Genomic DNA, 7,829 nt, shown 5'->3' on the forward strand with positions numbered 1-7,829 from the left:
AAGAGGTCGACGAGGGAAGTCCATTGGGCAATGTCCCGGGCTCGGCCTCCCAAAATTCAATATTTTGGAATGTTATATTAAATAAATAAATAGGATTGTTTGTTTGATTGTTGTGTGATGGATTGTGTGAAATTATTTTATTTTTTCATGAGAATTAAAACCTTTTGAGTTGTTGTTTAAAACTTTTTCTAATCATGTTATAAAAGTTGGTAACATATTGTCCAATAAAGAAAACTATGGTTGGGGAATTTTATTCAAGAAATCAAAGGGCTTTAATTTCTGTTTGACTCTTTTTGAAATATTGGAAACCACAATCACAATTTTGGAGTGAGAATAACATGACTTTCTCAAATGTGGTGGATGAGTATCCCATTTGGAGTTCCATTTGAAATTGGATCTTATTTGGAGTTTTAATGCCATTTATATATTTCCAAATTATTAAAATAAATTACTGAGAGGAGATAATGTGACTTCTCCAAGACATATTCGGAAATATTTAGTAATTGACAATTAACAGTTTATGGATTTTCAAAAACACTGAATTGAATTTTGAGTAATTCAATTAAGTCTATAATGCATTAATAAGTTACACACAAATTAATTTTTACGAAATTATGAAACTATTGTTTTCCTAGACTCTAAATAATAAATATGTAATTGTACACATTTTTGTTGGTTTCGTTAGTTAAAGTTTTTCGTCACCTAATTATTAATTTACGAAATCTAATTCCAAGTCTTTTAGGGCTCAGCACAGTTTTTTTTCAGAGCACTGTGCACGCACATAACCCAGCAAGTACAGCATACACAACCAGCCAAGCCCATCTATGTTTTTTTTCTCTTTCATTTTTTCTCTTGGGCCTTGACTTCACTTAGGCCCATACGTGCAGGCTTCTTCCTCCTCGTTCATATTCACAGGAACACGAACAGAGGCTACATCCATGGCGCCTTCACCTCTTCCTCCCCTTCTCTCCCTCCCCCAACCCACAAACGGTCAGAACCGGTTCCCCTCGTCTTCCTCGACCCCCTCCCCTTCTCAGTGCTCCTTAAAGGCGACCATAGTGGCCATTAACGGACACCCAAAACGTCCATGCATTTCATCTCCATCTGCTCGAATTCTGACCTCCCCCTTACCTATAAGTAGTGCCCATAGGTTCTCCTCACAGTCCTCACCCCCTCCCGAGAAAACCCCTTTCTTCCTCGTCCTTCTCTGTGAGCAATTGCTCATCGGAGTTCGACAACTCCGGCGGCCACTCCACGCCATCAAGGTAAGAGGTCACACAACATACTCAACTAAGCCAGAGCCCATAATAGCTTGTGGTTGTGCAGGTAAGCTTCTAGTCATGAAAAATTGATGAATGCCTTTGAGCCTGGGTGGCAATCCATATGGTGATCACACGGGTACTCCAGGATCCCCTGGGCAAGTCCACTGGTTTCTCCAGGGTGCCCGGGCAAGTCCACTGGTTTCTCCAGGGTGCCCCTTACCAATCCACGCAGATGTGTGTTAATGTTGCCACCTTCAGGTTACCCTTAATTATTATATCACTCGCAACTTTCATGATCTCAAATACCAATCCCCGTCTACAATGGCATAGCAAAATCCCTACAACATTGGTGACAAAGAAGTAAAGGCTCAGACCTACCTCATTGCACTACTGGGTTTATAATATAGCCAACTAACATATTCATGCAAACCTTACATCAAAGGACTAAATGCATATATAAAACATAGGTATAAAAGGGCATGATCAAGATGTAACTTGCCTTGTACTGTTGATGAAGATGAAATATTATATTGAGTCATCTCTCCTTCTCGTTACGATATATCTAACGATATAAGAAAGTACTTTAACACACAACAACATCCAAATAAAGGTCCAAATAAAATACTCGAATTACAATACAAATAAAAAAATAAAAATAAAAACATTCCAACATAAGTTGTTAGGACTTGGTTATGGGTTGAGATAAGATCAAGAATGAAAATATGATATAGGATTTTGTTCTAGGGGTTGGGTCAAAGTGAAGATCACGGCTTGAAGAGTTGTGAGGCAAGGTTCTACGACAAAGTCTATAATGGGTTTGATTGGAATATTTGTCTTGGGGCCAATAAAAATGGTAGATGGAGTTGATGCCACAGGGTTTATGTTACAAAAATTTATGTAACATTTCCTAAGTCCAAATTTGTATGATGATGGCATGTGACCAAAGAGGTTTTCTAGAGATCAATCTAAAAGATTTAACTTCGTGTCAAAAGTTATTAAATGATCGAGAAGGTCATATTAAGGTGTTGATGTTAAAACAGTGGCTAAATCTAGCTGAAAAATTATTCCATGAGTTCCAACAGAAAGGTGATGTCCTAAGGTCGAACTCTAATATAATAAACATTTTTATATGTCCTATAGATCAGAAGATATAGCAAAAGTACTCAATTTAACATTTTAAACAGAACTAAACTTTAACTTGCCAAAAATTGAGATCTCGTATTTTTATAACTAGATGGTACCCCGCGTGTTGCTGCGGCAAATTATGGTTATAAATTGGTTAAATAAAAAATAACATAGACTATAAAATATTAAAATGGACAACCGTATAGAGCCCCTTAATGTGGAACAAAAATGGCATTGATAATGTGTTATTGTCACGGAGTTCTATTCCAAGCACCAATATATTGTATAAAAAATTCTAAATAGGCCAAAATATTTATACTGCAAGAAATTTAAGCCAATAAAAACAAGCAGGAAATAGTACAAACTTATCAGATAGTTAAGACAGCTTGTTTCGTGAGAAACACACCTACATAAGGATCTCGCCAACAGATTATTTGAACGTTAGTCAGTTTGCTCCTTGAATGTTGCCTACCCTGTCTTTCTTTCTGGTTTCGTACAGTCTTGAGTTGCATTCAGCAACTGTTATCATGACACGGCTACATGTGTCTTCTCCTTTACCTCACCTATCAATGTTGTATGACCAATCAGCGGCATGGCAATAAAAAACGGAAACTACTATGATAGTTACAGATTGAACATGGCATTCAATAATTGTGATACCATGGGAAATGTGTAAGATGACATTGATAATAAAGGGAGCGTAAGATGCAAATATAATCTAAAAAATAGAACATATAGTACTGAATTCGTTATGTCTGCATCTACTACTGTACTTGGAAGCAATTTATTATGATTAATCCTCAAGCTCTCTGAGGAGAAAGCAATCTCAAGACTCATGTATGGAGATTGAAAGAGCCTCACTTAGCTTAAAATTCATACATCTCTGATTGGAAGGCTACATATTGTACAAACTTATTGTGTATAAAACAACTTACAATGAGAAAGAAGGAGATCTCTAACATTTTATGTACATTAACATGTATGGTTACAGAAATCACACTCGTAAAATATATTTTTAGCCAATTTACATTGGTCCGCCTGACTTACAGCCAGTTTGAATATTCATCATCTACCTTGTTGACATGAGAAAACAAAGATCTGCACAAACAACATGAGTGGATGACTTGATTTTAGTAGACTGATGCAAACCCAAGATGTTGGTATTACTACTCAAATCAAAACAAATAGTCAAAGAATAATCAAATTTTAAATAAGCAGCAGCAGCACAAATGTTCCAAACAAATCTTTATATCCAACCAGCAAAAAAATTAGTGTGTGACAACGCCTATGACGTGAACGGCGGCTGCTCACTCGCCAGTGCAACAGAGAGGACATAGTGCAGCGTGTGGTAACTGATAAGGCGGCCGGCAGATTAATTGTTCAGAGACAATAACATGCAAATTCAGATATTTCAATTAAATAGGATTCAGAGATCGACTTAACTCAAGATCATCAGACAATTGTTTACCAAGACCATCCTTACGACCACCTAGCCATCCATACCGCACACTGTAAAACATAAAGTGGTACCGAATCTTGTTAGTTAGGCCATTTCTCCACAATGCTTCCTAATCTCAAAGCAGACCTCATGTTCAGGTATACTTTCCATTGGCGTCCATAAACTGCAAAGAAAATTCACACATACATATTCCGGCATAAGATAGATTAACGGGAACAAAATAACTACACACCATCTCCTTGTAGAAACTTTCTTATGTCTGGCTGGCCTTATTATCTTTGATTTAGAAGAACAGGAACCCGTTGAAACGATACCAGTTGGAGTGGTATAAGGGTGCTGCCGAGAGTTGAATGCCTCGAGTGGTGACCATGTGGTTCTCAACTACAAAACGAAACAGGGTTATTTACTGATAACGTATAACCTAGCATGTAGTCAATTAAGTAATTTCTTATTGAACAATCGTAAGTAGGAGGAAGGAAGGAGAGAAAGTAGGAGCGTCCCTGGTACCATGGCCTTTTTCTTACGAACGGCGACGGGTCGTCTTCCCCTTACGGCCGGATGCCGATGACGCCTCGCGTGGTTGAGGTGGGAGCGGGACAGATCGCCGTCGTTGGCGTGGAGGAGCGCCTGCAAGTCCACCTCCACGGCAGGTGCCTCACCGTCGGGGAAGTGGTGGAGATGCCATCCGTGGTGCTTGCTGAGGTAGCCGGCGCTAGGGAAGAAGAAGATGCAGCCGCCCTTCTTCCCATCACCAGAAGGAGATGGGCAATAAAATCCCTCGATGGGTGATGAAGATGGATGCATGCCGCCATCCGTTCCATGTGTGTTTGTGGTGATGGGGAGATCGGGAGATTGAAACGTTGGCAGGGAGAGATGGAAGGAGAAGAGGAGAACGCATAAATTGGGGAATCTGAAGAGGAAAGGGTAGGTGCGCGTTTTGGGGAGGCGAGGAGACGATGGAAGAGTCTTCAACGTGCGGGTCCTGGAGCACGCGGGGCTCAATGCTTGCGCTGCAGATCTGAGCCACCCGTGGTCAATCAAACGGCTGCAATTTATTATGGTGACGTGGATGCATGAGAGCTCAGAGAAACCAGGTGGTGGGAAGCTTCTATTTAAATATAGTAGATAAACTGGATGTTCCAAGAAATCTGGGGAAATAAAATTTGTCGAATTTGGGCATACGGTTTAGGAGATATGATTTTCCGAAGTATGAGTATTTTTCTGGAAAAAAATACGGGATTTACACAGTGCTCACCGGAGTTAGTCGCCGGAGTTGGGGAAAAAGGTCGCCGGAGTTGAGGAAGAAGGCCCCCAACGTCAAGTAGAATGAGGACGGCGAAGAGGTCGACGAGGGAAGTCCATTTGGCAATGTCCCAGGCTCGGCCTCTTCCCGTGACAGCGTGGAGTGGCCGCCGGAGTTGTCGAACTCCAACGAGCAATTGCTCTCAGAGAAGGACGAGGAAGAGAGGGGTTTTCTCGGGAGAGGGTGAGGACTGTGAGGAGAACCTATGGGCACTACTTATAGGTGAGGGGGAGGTCAGAATTCGAGCAGATGGAGATGAAATGCATGGACGTTTTGGGTGTCCGTTAATGGCCACTACGGTCGCCTTTAAGGCGCACTGAGAAGGGGAGGGGGTCGAGGAAGACGAGGGGAACCGGTTCTGACCGTTTGTGTGTTGGGGGAGGGAGAGAAGGGGAGGAAGAGGTGGAGGCGCCATGGATGTAGCCTCTGTTCGTGTTCCTGTGAATATGAACGAGGAGGAAGAAGAAGCCTGCACGTATGGGCCTAAGTGAAGTCAAGGCCCAAGAGAAAAAATGAAAGAGAAAAAAAACATAGATGGGCTTGGCTGGTTGTGTATGCTGCATTTGCTGGGTTATGTGCGTGCACAGTGCTCCGAAAAAAAATGTGCTTAGCCCTAAAAGACTTGGAATTAGATTTCGTTAATTAATAATTAGGTGACGAAAAACTTTAACTAACGAAACCAACAAAAATGTGTAAAATTACATATTTATTATTTAGAGTCTAGTAAAAAAAATAGTTTCATAATTTCGTAAAAATTAATTTGTGTGTAACTTATTAATGCATTATAGACTTAATTGAATTACTCAAAATTCAATTCAGAGTTTTTGAAAATCCACAAACTGTTAATTGTCAATTACTAAATATTTCCGAATATGTCTAGGAGAAGTCACATTATCTCCTCTCATTAATTTATTTTAATAATTTGGAAATATATAAATGGCATTAAAACTCCAAATAAGATCCAATTTCAAATGGAACTCCAAATGGGATACTCATCCACCACATTTGAGAAAGTCATGTTATTCTCACTCCAAAATTGTGATTGTGGTTTCCAATATTTCAAAAGGAGTCCAACAGAAATTAAAGCCCTTTGATTTCTTGAATAAACTTCCCCAACCATAGTTTTCTTCATTGGACAAAATGTTACCCCACTTTTATAACATGATTAGAAAAAGTTTTAAACAACAACTCAAAAGGTTTTAATTCTCATGAAAAAATAAAATAATTTCACACAATCCATCACACAACAATCAAACAAACAATCCTATATATTTATTTAATATAACATTCCAAAATATAGAATTTTGGGATGTTACAAGCGTGTAATATCGCGGCGACTTATGGCGTTGAGGATTCCGATATCCGTTCAGTTGTTACAGAAGAATAAAATTGCATCCCTCTCGCGGCAGTCCTTTATCCTGTTTCTAACCAGGAGGAATCTGGCCCAGTAATGGTGTACTGTTTCCCCGGGCTCTTGCCGAATTTGGGATAGATCCCTTGTATTTGGGTGGGTGGGTGGATTTAAATCCGGAACCTCGCCCGATCTAAGACTCAGGGGCCAAGAAGTTTCTGAATTCGGAATCTTGTTTTCTTGGACGTTATTCAATGAATCAGGCCCGCTGCCTGACTTTAGGTTCAGGGCTTGGGCGACGTCCTCCCCTCCGCGGATGTCTGGCTCGGAGGGATTAGGAATCCGGACACATCTGGTCCTTAGGATGGGTGAAGATTCGCCGCATTGTTCTTCCACCACTTCAACGTGGTGGGTGACCTGGGGAGAGTCAATCTCTCTCTGATTGGGTTTAAGCCCAACCTAGCCGTAATCTGTAGCGACTCCCAGGGCGGCGATGCGATCCAAGAGCTCGTTTAGGGAAGAGAGCTCCATCGGATCTAATTGCTCGGTAAGTTCCGAGCTGATGTGGAGATTGCTTTTGATGGCCCGAGAGGCCATCGTCGGCGCGGCGGCCGAACAGGCGGTCATCAAAAAACTGCCTAGCCGGAGAGTTTGGCCGACAGCCAAAGCTCCTTTAGCAACAACGCCGTCTTTAAAGACGGGGTGCGGCATCCTTCCTGACGGTGACGACACAGAGGAACTCTTAATGAAAGCACCAATGTCGGTGTCAAAACCGGCGGATCTCGGGTAGGGGCTCCCGAACTGTGCGTCTAGGCGGATGGTAACAGGAGACAAGGGACACAATGTTTTTACCCAGGTCCGGGCCCTCTCGATGGAGGTAAAACCCTACTCCTGCTTGATTAATATTGATGATATGGGTAGTACAAGAGTTGATCTACCACAAGATCAGAGAGGCTAAACCCTAGAAGCTAGCCTATGGTATGATTGTTGTTCGTCCTACGGACTAAAACTCTCCGGTTTATATAGACACCGGAGAGGGCTAGGGTTACATAGAGTCGGTTACAATCGGAGGAGATCTTCATATCGAATCGCCAAGCTTGCCTTCCACGCCAAGGAAAGTCCTATCCGGACACGGGACGAAGTCTTCAATCTTGTATCTTCATAGTTCGGGGGTCCGGCCAAAGGTCATAGTTCGACCATCCGGACACCCCCTAATCCAGGACTCCCTCACTAAGCTTTTATCATTTAGGGTTTATTGATGCCGAGGCACCCTAGGTTGACTGATATATATGGGTATCTTCTAATAATATACCCTATCAAGAAAAGGGA

The 7,829-nt window shown here is 41.5% G+C and overlaps 1 long non-coding RNA gene across 1 annotated transcript; it reads right to left on the reverse strand.

The window, feature by feature from the left end:
* Window positions 1-3,371: 3,371 nt before the first annotated feature.
* Window positions 3,372-4,756, reverse strand: LOC119282447. The gene is made up of 3 exons (XR_005138740.1): window positions 4,354-4,756; window positions 3,831-4,227; window positions 3,372-3,485 (listed from the first exon to the last, which is right to left on the reverse strand). It is a non-coding gene; the product is annotated as an uncharacterized LOC119282447 (long non-coding RNA).
* Window positions 4,757-7,829: the final 3,073 nt, after the last annotated feature.

The sequence above is a fragment of the Triticum dicoccoides genome, chromosome 3B (genome assembly GCF_002162155.2).
Source record: "Triticum dicoccoides isolate Atlit2015 ecotype Zavitan chromosome 3B, WEW_v2.0, whole genome shotgun sequence".
Taxonomy (NCBI): Eukaryota; Viridiplantae; Streptophyta; class Magnoliopsida; order Poales; family Poaceae; genus Triticum; species Triticum dicoccoides.